General features: G+C 35.4%; 1 protein-coding gene across 1 annotated transcript in view; it reads right to left on the bottom strand.

Moving 5' to 3' along the window:
- Positions 1 to 12,864, bottom strand: part of Dcc (DCC netrin 1 receptor) — a 1,074,495-nt gene that overhangs the window by 525,766 nt on the left and 535,865 nt on the right. The window lies entirely within an intron of this gene.

The following is a 12,864-nucleotide window of genomic DNA, read 5'->3' as shown; positions in this document are numbered from 1 at the left end:
CCATGTTATCAGGCATAAGAATGGAATACAAAGGCATCATGGTTAGAAAGATAAGTTTCACAGGCATTTGTAGGATGTGTAAAGGAGATTTTAGTTTAAGGGAATTGGAAAGGTGGAGATAATTTTAAGTTCTTAGAAGGTTCATGCATGCTCTGACCAACATGAATGAAGTTGGGTTCACAGTGAGGCGAGAGTAGAAGAGATACACATTAAAAGGAACCAGTAAGGGGACAGGTCAAGTAATAGATATGTGAGATTTAGGGGACTGGAACTTAGAATGAAGAGGTGCTGGCAGTTTGAAATAGATTGTAAAGGCTGGGCTCTGGTGGATTTACAGTAAGGAATATGAAATAGAAGTCTTAAATCTGATGCCAATGGTTAATATATTATTATCCCAAGAAGACTTATTTATGAACTAAAGCTCTATTTACTGATTTTTGACAGCTTTCATGTGTGATATATACGTGAGCCATCATTTATTTTTTTCTTATTAGGAGCTGACTTAATTGTACATGTTTATTTTCCTGGTAATTTTCTGAACAGCTTACAATGTCAGTATTTTTCAAAGTCTTTTTTAAGTGTAAATAATGTTAATAAGCATTTTAAATTCTCTTGAGAAAGACAATAATATTTTAGCATGTTATTTTTTATTTAATAGCATACCTGTATATAATATTTCATATGTACTAGATCATAGCTCATGTCAAATATAAGTCATACAGTCCATTCTACCACAGACCTAATCATTAGTTTCTCATTAATATCATTCAGAAATTCATTCCCCTAACTTTGGCTCAGTGACTAAATGTGCTATGGCAAATCCTACTCACTTCATCCAGTTGTCTATCCTCAGGGTCAATTCTAATATTATTTTTATTACAAATTTTCTCTTTCTTGAGCTTTCCTTAAAATAGCATTAAGATAGTATTAAGCTCCCCCTAAGTTCAGCCAAGCAATCATGCTTATGGACGTATGATCTATATGAGCCCTGATAACTTGTCACGCTTAGTTCAAATAACAGCAGTAACCAAAAATGGCAGGGAATAAAAGAATGGATTAATAGGGTAAGGTTCTTGCTACATGAACCTATTAGACTAACGAAGAACACATGGCAACACGTGTGTTTCCATTATGTATCAAAAGATACAGAAAAGATGACTTAAGGAAAGTCTACTCCCTTCCAGGTGTGGAATTGGAGCTTCCCGGGGCACAACTCCACTAGGTCTAATCTTCCTAGCAACTCATTGACCTATCAGACAAAGCTCATTGACCTAGTGATGTTTTCACAGATTCTTCCTCCAAATATCCTCAAGTGAACATTGGGATACCATGACAATGTGTCATAGGGGTAGGGGGAGAGACTGCAGTATAGGAGTCATAGTCTACAGCTGTTTCTTATTTAGGGGAGATTCTGATTATCATAATGTATCCACAAAAGTCAGTCAAATAAGAGAAAACCAAAAGGCATGCCGTGGAAAGCAATGTGGTCTGCTAAGAAAATGAGGAGAAGCCAAAATTTCATTTATTATTATGTTAAAAATAAAACTATGAAAATGTCCCTCCTTCCAATCTATCTTCCTTCGTGCATCTGCATAATAATGCTGTGTAGTCCTAATTCCCAAAGTATCTGGGAAGCTCATTTACCACGCTAAAGGAGAAATGTAGTGCTATTTGCACAATCCCCACTTCTATCTGGCTGACAGTCCTGGAAAAAGCCCACTCCCACAAAATCCACGGCTATTTAAAAATTCCTTTGTTTTCACACACTGTAAGTCTGTGATAAAGTGTTATTACTGAACACCCAGCAGTCGATTCACTACCTCTTCAAATGTCAGTAGGAACGCACAGGAGGAAAAATCAAATTACATAATTTCATCCCTTGGACTAATTATTCTCAATCCTGCGCCTCTGAAAAAGACCGGATGCAAACTAACAAGGGCTGTGTTTATTTTTCTTAGCAGGAAGAAAGTTCTGTGACGTGATTACAATGGCATCATGTTGTTTCTTACAGAATGTGTTCATGCATCTGACCTGCAAGAACAAATAATTGGATACACCCGTTAACTGTGAATTAAAAATAACTTTTAGCTAGGCAGGAAACTTCCACAGAAATTATACAGTAAGTTGCAATTAATTCTGAACTAAATTGGTATATCTTTACTGCTGATACTGCAGATTTTTACCTGTCTTTACTATCTAAATTTAAGTAAATACTAGGTTTGATTCCAAAAGCCTTGTAGTTGCGCTAAATGTTTCCTTAACTACAGCCTATTAGACAGTCTGGGAAGATCTGTAGTGACTTTAACATTGATTAATCAAGGAAACTTCAACTGTGATAACCAGTGAGAATTTCAGTATTTTTTGTCATGTAAGTTGTTGTTGTTGAACTTTGTTAAGAGTATTTAATAACAAATAGGGGGAAATTATTTAGCCATAATTTTCATTAGGAATTGCTTAATCTTCACTGGATATTGCTCTGAGTTTGCCCAGTTTATTCATACCCATACTAGTAACCAAAGTTGTGTTTCACAAAATGTCAATGTCATAATCTTTATGTCATAATTAAGAACATTTTGTCCAATCTCACATATAATGCAGTTAACAGTTTATACCCACAATAACCATAATACAAGAGAATGTAGACTAAATAAGAGAGAAGACTTGGAGAGTGTGAATTGTTTATGAAGGGCTTTTGGCCAAAAATGGATATTTATCTGCCCTGCTATCACTACAAGATTAACCAATAAACAACAGAAAAATAATTTTTACAAAGATCATAGTTTCATAATCAGGGTGTCAGCATAATGGGCTGTAACAAGAACCCTTGTCCAGGCTGCAGAAACCTACTTTCCCACTGACACTTCACTTGGTAAAAGGAACGATCTCTCATAATTAGTTATCTTTTACAAAGGCCACTAATCTGGATTTGGAAGAGTTACCTTTAGAAGCAAATCATCTCTCGAGTGCCATACCTTCGTACATCACAGCTAGAGACAGAATCATCCAGATCACTGAATATTTGGCACAATACTTATCATGTACATGAATAAAAATCTGAAATCATACTTTAAAAGAGACATATCTGACACAGTTTTCTAATTTTACGTCCTGCTAAATAGCGTATAAAAATAGGCAGGATAGGAAATGACTAAGGTACAGCCCATCTCTTTTAGAAATTAACTCTCACTGTGTGGGACTGACATTCACTGCTCATCTCATGTGGTGTTAACCGTGGAATTAATAAGGTGCGTGGGAAGGAAAAGCACTACCTCTAGTACAAGGCAGGGTGTATGTAGGACTTAGGATCAGTATCAGGGCTTAGTGACACACACCACACGTTTCCCATTTGCACCAGACAGATGTACTCATATCGCCCCAAATAGTCTGCCACATACTCTTTTCTGTCTCTTCTGTGAAAGAGACAATTGCCCAACACATACATATACCAAAGACTTTAGAGTCAGTAAGGAAAGGGAAATTAAGACCTGAGCCACAGGTTTAGAGGAAACTCCTCTGAGAATGATGAACTACACAAATGACAAAGGATTAAGCTCATGAAAACATGCTCACCATCATTAGTCAAGAAGGATATGCAAATAAAAACTACAAAGAGATACCATACTCTACATTCAAGGCTGATAGACTCAGAATTAGCTAATTAGGTCAGTGGGTTGGCATGAAGGTAAAGAAATAGCAACATCCCTGCTTTTCTGGTGGTATGGAAAGTTATATAGTAATTATGGAAAATGGTTATCAAATCATTAAACGCAGAGTTAATATCAGGCCCAGAAATTTCACTCATGGGTGTATATATACACAAAAAAAATTGAAAACATAGGTCCAAACAAAAAACTTGTACATAACTATAGAGAGCAGAAATAGTCAGATGAATAGAGCAGAATTATTTATGTGGACAAAAGGTTAGGCTAATCTAAGTGCTCATACATTGGTAAACAGATAAATAAAATATGTTACATTTGTACAATAATATACTAATTGGCCATGGAAAGGAGTAAAGTTCTAATGTATGCTACAACAAGGAAGAACCCTGAAATATGCTAATGAAATAAGTTTAAACAGGCAAATGGATGTCTCTAATTTCAAGTGAAGTGTCTTACACAGGGAAATATGCAGAGATAGGAAACAGATAATTGGTATCTTATAGCCGGTAGGGTTGGCAGCAAAGGAGGAAAACAGGGTAGGGCTGAAGGACATGGGGCTTCTTTGTAGGTAGTCAGAATTTTCTAAAACTAAATGTTCTGTGTATATGTACATGTATATGTATATTTGTATATGTCTATTTGTATGAAATATGTGTGTGCATGTGTGTGGTGTGTAGACAACTATAATTACACAGAAAACCATTGAAGGATATACTTCAAAAGGAAAACCTGTACTCTACTAATTACCCACTAAAACATGAGAGTTACAATAAAAGTTCACAAACTTCTACACAAAATACAGAAAAATTACACTTCGAGAGTCTTGAAGAGTAAATTAAAAGGGTAAAAAGAATGTAAAGATCTATTGAGAAAGAATTTGCAGCCTGAAATTATAAAAATGGCAGACACTAGTGACATTACCCTTAACAGCTAAGATTGCAATGACAGCATTTAATTGAGTCTGAGTCTTGTCACAGTCAAACTCCTCCTGGGCTAGCATGTGGTCTGGGTGTTTCTGGACAATATCACCATGAAGTACGCTATGTGCAATTCCTTTCAAGTGCTGTCAGCAGCTCTTGTCAGCCACAGATGGTCAGTTCACCTTGCTTAGATTGTTAAAACTAATTCTATCATACCCTTAGATTGCTGATTTTATGTTCCTAGTTAATCTCCAGTCTCTATCTTTTCCTTTGGGTCCTCCTTTCCCTCCTCCTCTTCTCCCACCTCCCCCACCTATATAAGAAAAAAAATTAGATTAAAAAATATCCAGGATACATGAAAGTCATTGACAAAAACTGTATTTTTCAAGATGAGGAACGATCAGAACATAGTAGATGCCAAAATAAATAATTTTGTAGTGAAACAAATCCTATCTTCAATACAAATAGGATTCCCATAACCAGCTGGAACTAGCCACAAATGCTGGCCTGAAGCATAACATTGCCTCTCATGATCCATGTAGACATTTAGAAGAATGGTTTAGATGCTAGGAATTTGCCCGTAACAACCATGATTTCAGCTACAGAAAGTAGTCGTGAAGAGAACTTAGAACTGGAAGAAGCCCCTCACAGATGTGTTAAAGCCAAGTTCCTGACTTAATTTAGCCTAAAATCATGTCTCCATGTCACTGTGATCACAAACCTCCATTTCCATATGGTAGCAGTGAAAAATGAGCAGTACAAACTTACTTAAGACATTCTTTATCTGAGTATAATTAGATGGCCTGATGGTGGGGTAGTCTTTGACAATAAGGGCAACTATAGATACAAATGAAATTTAAGGACTGTTACATAGACAGAGGCAGTAGCGTAAATTCGGGCAAACTTCATTCAAATTAGGCATCACAGGTAATAATAGAAGGATAATTGTTATGCTAATGCATTCCACAATTACTGTTTTCCACTTATGGCCAAGACACTAAGAGAGAAAACAAAATAAATAAGCCAATACATAGAGAGTTTCATGGAACTCCCAGATTTGATGTAGACAGTTGAGTGACTCAAAGTCCCTACTTGGTCTATTGTACATGCTACTCATGAGTGCCTAATACTCCATGTGCTTCATAAAAAAATGATAGGACAAAGCCTAGGGAGAGATGGATAAATGTCATATCAACTTTGAATTATCAAGATTGCTTCCTTTTGAGAACTATCTAGAAGTTGATGACAGTGTGGAGAGATACATATGCTTATTCAATAATGAATTTTAGCAGATCTAAGAACTGATACAGAAAACAAATAAGCACAATCTTAATTAATAATATATTAATATTAAAATGTGAATGCCTAAATTTTAATTACCATATTAAAAACTATAGAGTTCCTGTTATTTTTTAATTGGTCCATAAATTGAAATGGTGCAAAGGGAAGGTATAAAACTATTTAAGAACTTTACAACTATAAAAATAAAACTCTTGCCAATAAAGAAATGTATTTCAGTCTTTGGTAGATCAGAAGTGTGCACGCTTCTGAAATTCTATCATTGCCATCCTCCAAGCATGTAAGTCACATTGATAATATGTTTTTCCTGTGTCAGTGATATTTATAGAAATGATGAAAGAATTGTTTTAACAATAAAATCCAAGGCCGACTGATGTTTCAATGGTTGTGTTAGAGTACACTGAGTATATTGAGTACATTTTGAGTACATTGGGTCATATGAAATGTATTTTCATCATCTGGAGTCTGAGAAGCCCAAGTTAAAAGTGGCCGCAGAGCTGGTTCCCACTGAGGGCTTCCTCTATCCTTACTTCAAAGATGGCTCTTCTACGTGTCTGCATGCGTCCTCTTCTCAGTGGTCCCACATAAGAAAGAGGGACTAACAGAAAATGGATCTTCAACTTGCAGGACCCATTAGACACACCTTTATACATTTAGTTTTAATTCCTGGATCACTGTAGTCCTCTACAACAAAATAACATCCATGTACCCAAGCTCACATACAGACATCTGCAGATGCTAGGATATCCTAGTACATATGAATATGAATATGATACTAGGAGACAGAAACATGTAAGATGGCCATGCCAAACAATTGTGGGACTCTTTTTTATATAATCTGAATTTTTAAATAAGCAATACTTTATCAATCTTACTATTAAAAGACCTATAAATGATGTGAGTGATGGGATCTGTGTGGATCACTGAACTGTGTTATGCTGTAAGTGATTCTAAAGTCATTAATATACATCCGAAAGCCCTGTCACTTTAATTAAGGACCAGTTATGACCGTTTGTTCCAAAATAAGAAAGTTCCTTTGTAAACAGCAGGCAACTTATATGTTGTGCCTCATACTTTGCTTTCCTTCCTCAACTTTTAAATTAAAGTTAAACTTAATTTTAAAATTTTAAATAAAACAAACTTTACTAAACTCAGCTTAGTCTAAACACAGGCAAACTGAGAGTTAAGGCTCCAACAGAGACATTTTGAAAGACCACAGCTTAGTTCATAACAGTGTTACATGAAGTAGAAAAGAATCATGAATCCCTGTGGAGAGCTTTAAAATATATTTTGATAGAGAGGTAGATAGTGTTTTGTCTGCCCATTCTATAGCAGTTCTTAGGCTTGTAACTCAGCAGAGCCAAAGAAAACCATCCAAATGTCTGCCCTACGCTGAAGAATGAGTGGTCTGTGTGCTTATGCGTCTTCTCATCTAACTGGGATGTGAAGCGGAACCAGCGGGGTGTGAGCTGCACAACAGAAAGTTAATGTAAAATGCTGCACGAATGGGTATCATCCTTCTGCCGCGGCCCTAATTTTTGTCTGTGTTTCTAGTGATTACTGCCAATAACATCCCTGTGCATCATCAGGCTATCATTATGCTGATTCCTCCACAATTCGTGAGAATTATGAAGGGACATTTACTGCTGTAAACATTTTGTGGATGGAAAACAAAATGGGTAAAGAGAGACTGCATGAAATGTTTTAATAATGTGTCGTTTATTTTTTTACTTCCGTTTGCCTCTGCTTAATCTCTCCAACTCGGTCTCTGACTTCTCCTGAGGGGCTGGAAGAGACGTGGGATTTTTGCTGTTGTTGTTTTGGGGTGTGTGTGTGTGTGTGTGTGTGTGTGTGTGTGTGTGTGTGTGTTTATTTCCTAGCAAATTCAAAGCAATGCCTCGCTGTTTTGAATATTTTTCTCTTCTAATTCTTACAGCCCAATAGTCATGGAAGCCTATGAGGGAGTAATTACCATTCTTTTAAAGGTGAAGGAACTGAGGATTACCAACCTGGCTCAGATGAGATAAGCCACACATCAAAGTGCTTAGCACTAAAATGTCATTGTACTAAAGATAAAATCCAATTGAGCTGTTGGCTAAGCACTCAGAAACTGGACCAGGTTTCCAATTCAGCTTGGCGTTCCTCTGTAGCAACAATCTCTACATGTGATCTTTTTTCTTCATGCATTTCTTTCTCTCCTCTGAGCTTTTTTCCTTTTCTTTCTTTCTTTTTTTTTAACAATTGAGAATGTTCTATACCAAAGTCTTATTTTCTCATCATATATCCATCAGATCTTTCACCTCTCTTCCTTTCCGTATATCACTTTTTAGTAATTGCCATTGTCTTAGCTTTTGACCCAACCAGCATTGGAAGCCCAGGATCGAGTGGACTCTCTTCTGAGTCCTCACATTACTTGATAAAATGCTCAACCCGGAAATGCTCTCCTCTGCTGGTTCCTGGTTTATTATAAGCACTGTGGTTCCATTTGTACATCTAGGACTATAGCTAGCTGGCTAGCTTGGTACATATCCGAGCATATATATTATTGCTAAGAGCTATTCTTTTGTCAGAAAGTGAGGTGGTAATTCAAGCATTTTCATCATAGAAAACAGATTTTTTTTTTCTAGCACACGGTTAATTTTGCTTACTTTTATATTTTGGAGAAGAGAGACAGTTTTGCTCTATAGTCCAGGTTAGCCCCAAACTCTTAACCCTCTTGTCCAGATTCTCAAGGGCGGATATGAGAGTTATTCGCCATCACAGCCAGCCTTCGTGTATTGTGAGCTGCTCTCCCCAAACTCCCTTCAGTTATTTTTCCACATCTGTCTGTCTTATTCTAAAACCTGCTTTCTTTTTCACGAGTCTACTGCTGAATGCTTGAAATGTTACATGAAATCACATCTGGAAGAATATGGAAAGTAGTTCTGAAAATAAATTTCTTTGAGATATGTATCTGGTGTACATTAGGACACTTACATAGCATACATATACGCGTATGTGTAAAATTTATATCATTGGTGGTCAGCATATGTGATGATGGTCCCAAAATATAATGAAGTTTAAGAATTTCTACCACTTAATGATATCACAGCTACAATGACATAGTATGAGGGCACTTTGGTCACATGTTTGTCCTGCTTCTGGTTTAAACAAACCTACAGCACTGCTCATCATATAAAAAAATACTAAGATTATATACATTTTATACATGATAATGATAATAATGAATTACCTAATTTATGTAAGTATTCAGTGTTTTTCTTACAATCATGTTGGAGTATATTTTTTTGTAGTAAAAAATGTTCATAGTTGACAATACAGAAAATCAGTATCTACCTCAGACATTTCCTGATGCCTGCTCAAGGTCACTGTTATGTGACATAGCTTCACTGTGTAGGTTTAAATAACTACTCTGTGAGGTCTACATATCAACCAAAACTCATCGACTCAAATATCAAGGAGCCATCCTTACATGATTATATGGCTGTACATTAAGTTGTAATTCAGTATGGACTTGTATGATGTGAACCTGCCCAGGGTGATAGAAAACACCCTACTTAAAACACCCAAATGGGTCCTTTCTAATGGAGAGCAGAATCAACCAGGGCAAACCCCAGTTTCAGGCACAGAAGAAATGTAAGTAATATTGGAGCTAGAAGTTGCTACCCATACAGTAGGACATTCTTAATTTAATTTCATGCTTCCCCATTGGCTTCATAAGAAAACGTTTGACTTAACAGATGTATAAAGACCCAGAAAAATACCTTCTACAAACCCTAGTTAGAAATTCCCCAGAGAGTCGTTGAAGCAAATAAGCATTTTATAATTTTTTTTATTGATGTAGATTGCTTTAAAAGGAATTCCTGACTTTTTGTCTGGAAAAGTTGAAAAGTGTTTCATTACTTATCAATGTCAGGTCTGTGGCTTGTAGTAAGGAACCCTTTCCAAATGACCTCTCCATCCATGCCCTTCTGTGTGGTCATGAACTGTAGAGAGGTCGCTTTGGAATTTAAACTTTATTGATAAGAGATTAAATACCTCATACAGTATGCATGTCTGCATTGATTCAGACACTAAATTTAGATTCCAGATCAATGGTGACCTGAAACAGTAGCAAATCTTCTGTATGTTTGTCAAAGATTATCTTACAGCAAACATAAGGTTTGTATGAAAGTCAGGATGGATAGCCAGGGAAAATGATAGATATATGCTCTAAAATGGAATTAGATTATAAATCAAGCTTTGGGGAATGGATGCTGAATTATGATTGGGCAAAACAACAACTATATGATTATTTTTAAGTGGTTATAAGTTTTATAAAATTAAGAACCATGGCACTACCTGTTTAATGGGAACATACTGTGGCCACATGTTTCACAGAACATCTGGAAGTATTCTTCTCTTTAGGAACCATCCTGACCTTATTCCCTGAAACCAGGTCTTCCATCTATGAGAACACAGACTTTGAATGTTTTGGGTATGCCTATGTGTTGAAGGATTGGTCCCCAACTAATGGCTTTATTGATATGAAGTAGGGGAGCACCATTGTCACCAATGGGATAATCCGTTAATAATTTCAGTGGTGATGATTTCTTAGGAGTTAAGGCATAGCACAGAGAAGTGTGCCGTTGAAGGCCATGCCATAACCCAGAACACTTGTTGCTCCTTCTCTCTGCTCTTGAACCACCATTAGGTATAAAACTCTATCCTACTCTACACTCTACTGTGGAGCCTTCTCCTTACAGACACACAGTAAGAAGGCCAAGTTTTCGGGTACTAAGAGCCCTGAAACTATGGTCCTAATATATTCTTTCTCGACTTGTTAATATGTCAGTCACAGTGAGACTATCCTATTGTTCTAAGTTTACATTTAATATTAAAATGCCTTACAAGCATTGGAGAAATCAACTTAGAAATTTTTAATTATATTGTAAATTCAGTAAGCCTGGGTTTCAAACCCTTGTGGCTGTCTTATGGCCAAGTACTATGTTAATGTTCAGAAATGTCCAATGATATTTATGGATGACAATCTTTAGTGCAGAAATATACAATTACAAGTTGTTATTATGAAAATATATCTGAAAATTGATTTATGTTATTATTGAATCAAAGTTATCACATAATTTGTAAAATAGTGGTTTCTGGATGCCTTAACCATCATGAAACTTTCAATTTTCATTTTACTAAAATGCGAGATAAATGCTACAATTTAATTTATACTTGATGTTTATTGACTTAAATTACTGCAAAGGGCAGCTACATTCCCTTTAATCTAGAGTTTTCAAAACTTAAAAAGTCATAAGTTCAGGAAGGTTCATATTCAAGACTCGTAAAGGTCCGGGAAAGATCAAAAAGTCGTAAGGCAAAACAGGAATCTGATAAAATGCATGATTAAAGATTTATAAGTACGAGTTTATATTTTGTGGGCTTTAGTCTTATGAAAAATACAACTATGCTTAAATTTTTAAAAGTTAGAAAAATACATTTGAATAACATTAATAATAAAGATCACTTTTTTCTCCTTGCACATATTTCTAGAAGAAATAAATTATGTTTTCAAATAAACAGCTACAGAGACACTACTTTATATTAGGATAACCCGAGACACTATAAAATACTTTATAATATGAGCATTCATTTTAGGAGCTAAGATTAAATAGTCACAACCAATTCCAACCAACTTCTTTATTAAATCAAGATTTAGGTAACAGTTATCAGTCATATAATGTCTATATGGGATGTTTAAGATATGTACCTTGTTACCATTGGCGATGATTACTTAGGAACAAAAACAATAATGTAAAGAATACTCAAATATAAGCATAGCTCTGTCTATATGTTCAGAGATTAAAGATAATTTAATTTGACACATTCAATATGTAATCTATAAGCATATTGTTGGAAAGAGAATTAGTTATAATACAAACATAAATTTAGTGGTAAGAAGTCACTACATCAAGTAGGGGAAATTCTCGCCATTTCAATGAGAATTGAAGTAGTTGAGTATTCTTTTCTGTGACTTTTTTATTTCATTTCAAATATAATTCAGTAAAACAATAAGTTCAAGCTACTTAAATGGAAAAAAAGACAGGAGAATATTCAAATATAGAGACAAGGAGAAGTCATAGTTCATCTTTAAGTGAAACACAAATTTTGCCATGCACAAATTTCCTATTACCTGGAACCAAATGTGGACTTTGTTCTAATTCCATGTTAGTTTAGAAACACATGCATCACACACACACACACACACACACACACACACACACACACACACACACACACACACACACCACACCACATATACACATACACCCACAAGTCTAAGACATCACAAACAACATATTTATTTTTTAAGTGGTAAAATCTAAGAAGGCTAACTGGATCTGAGTGAGAGAGACAGCCATGTATGGCCACTGGCAGCATGGCCTAGCAGGAATATCGCTTAAGAACTGTCTTTCCTGTTGCATACAAAATTGAAGATATTGGATTATGCTTGCCCTTTATTTTGCAAACATTCTTTTCTGAGCCTTTTAGCTTTAATTTGTCCTCTTTCTAAATAAAGCATGCTTCTTTTATACCTTCACATATTTTAATGATTATAGAAGTAATATCTAGTTTTAAAACATAAGTTAGAGTCAGCAATGCAATGTTGTGGTCCTACTGGAAACAAATAAACTCTTCCACCCAAAAATTTTTGTAATATACAGAAGAAAAGAAAAAAAAACCTAAAATATTAAGATATTTTCTTCCAAAATACACAATCAAGTCAAGATAAATAAAAGAAACTTGAAGACCACGATACAGTATTCATTTGTCTGAGCTAGTACCAGGGGTCATCATTCTTAATTTTCAATAAGGTGGAGGCGTTCCTGACTTCTCGAAGGACATAAATCTAACCGTATACTTTAAGTTATTAAAATTACACTCTTGCTATGAATGTTTCCCTTAAATAGATTGGATTTTGGTTGTTAATTTTCACA

The sequence above is a fragment of the Rattus rattus genome, chromosome 15, assembly GCF_011064425.1.
Source record: "Rattus rattus isolate New Zealand chromosome 15, Rrattus_CSIRO_v1, whole genome shotgun sequence".
Classification (NCBI taxonomy): domain Eukaryota; kingdom Metazoa; phylum Chordata; class Mammalia; order Rodentia; family Muridae; genus Rattus; species Rattus rattus.
The sequence above is the reverse complement of the archived record's forward strand: the minus strand, read 5'-3'. Positions and strand labels throughout refer to the sequence as shown.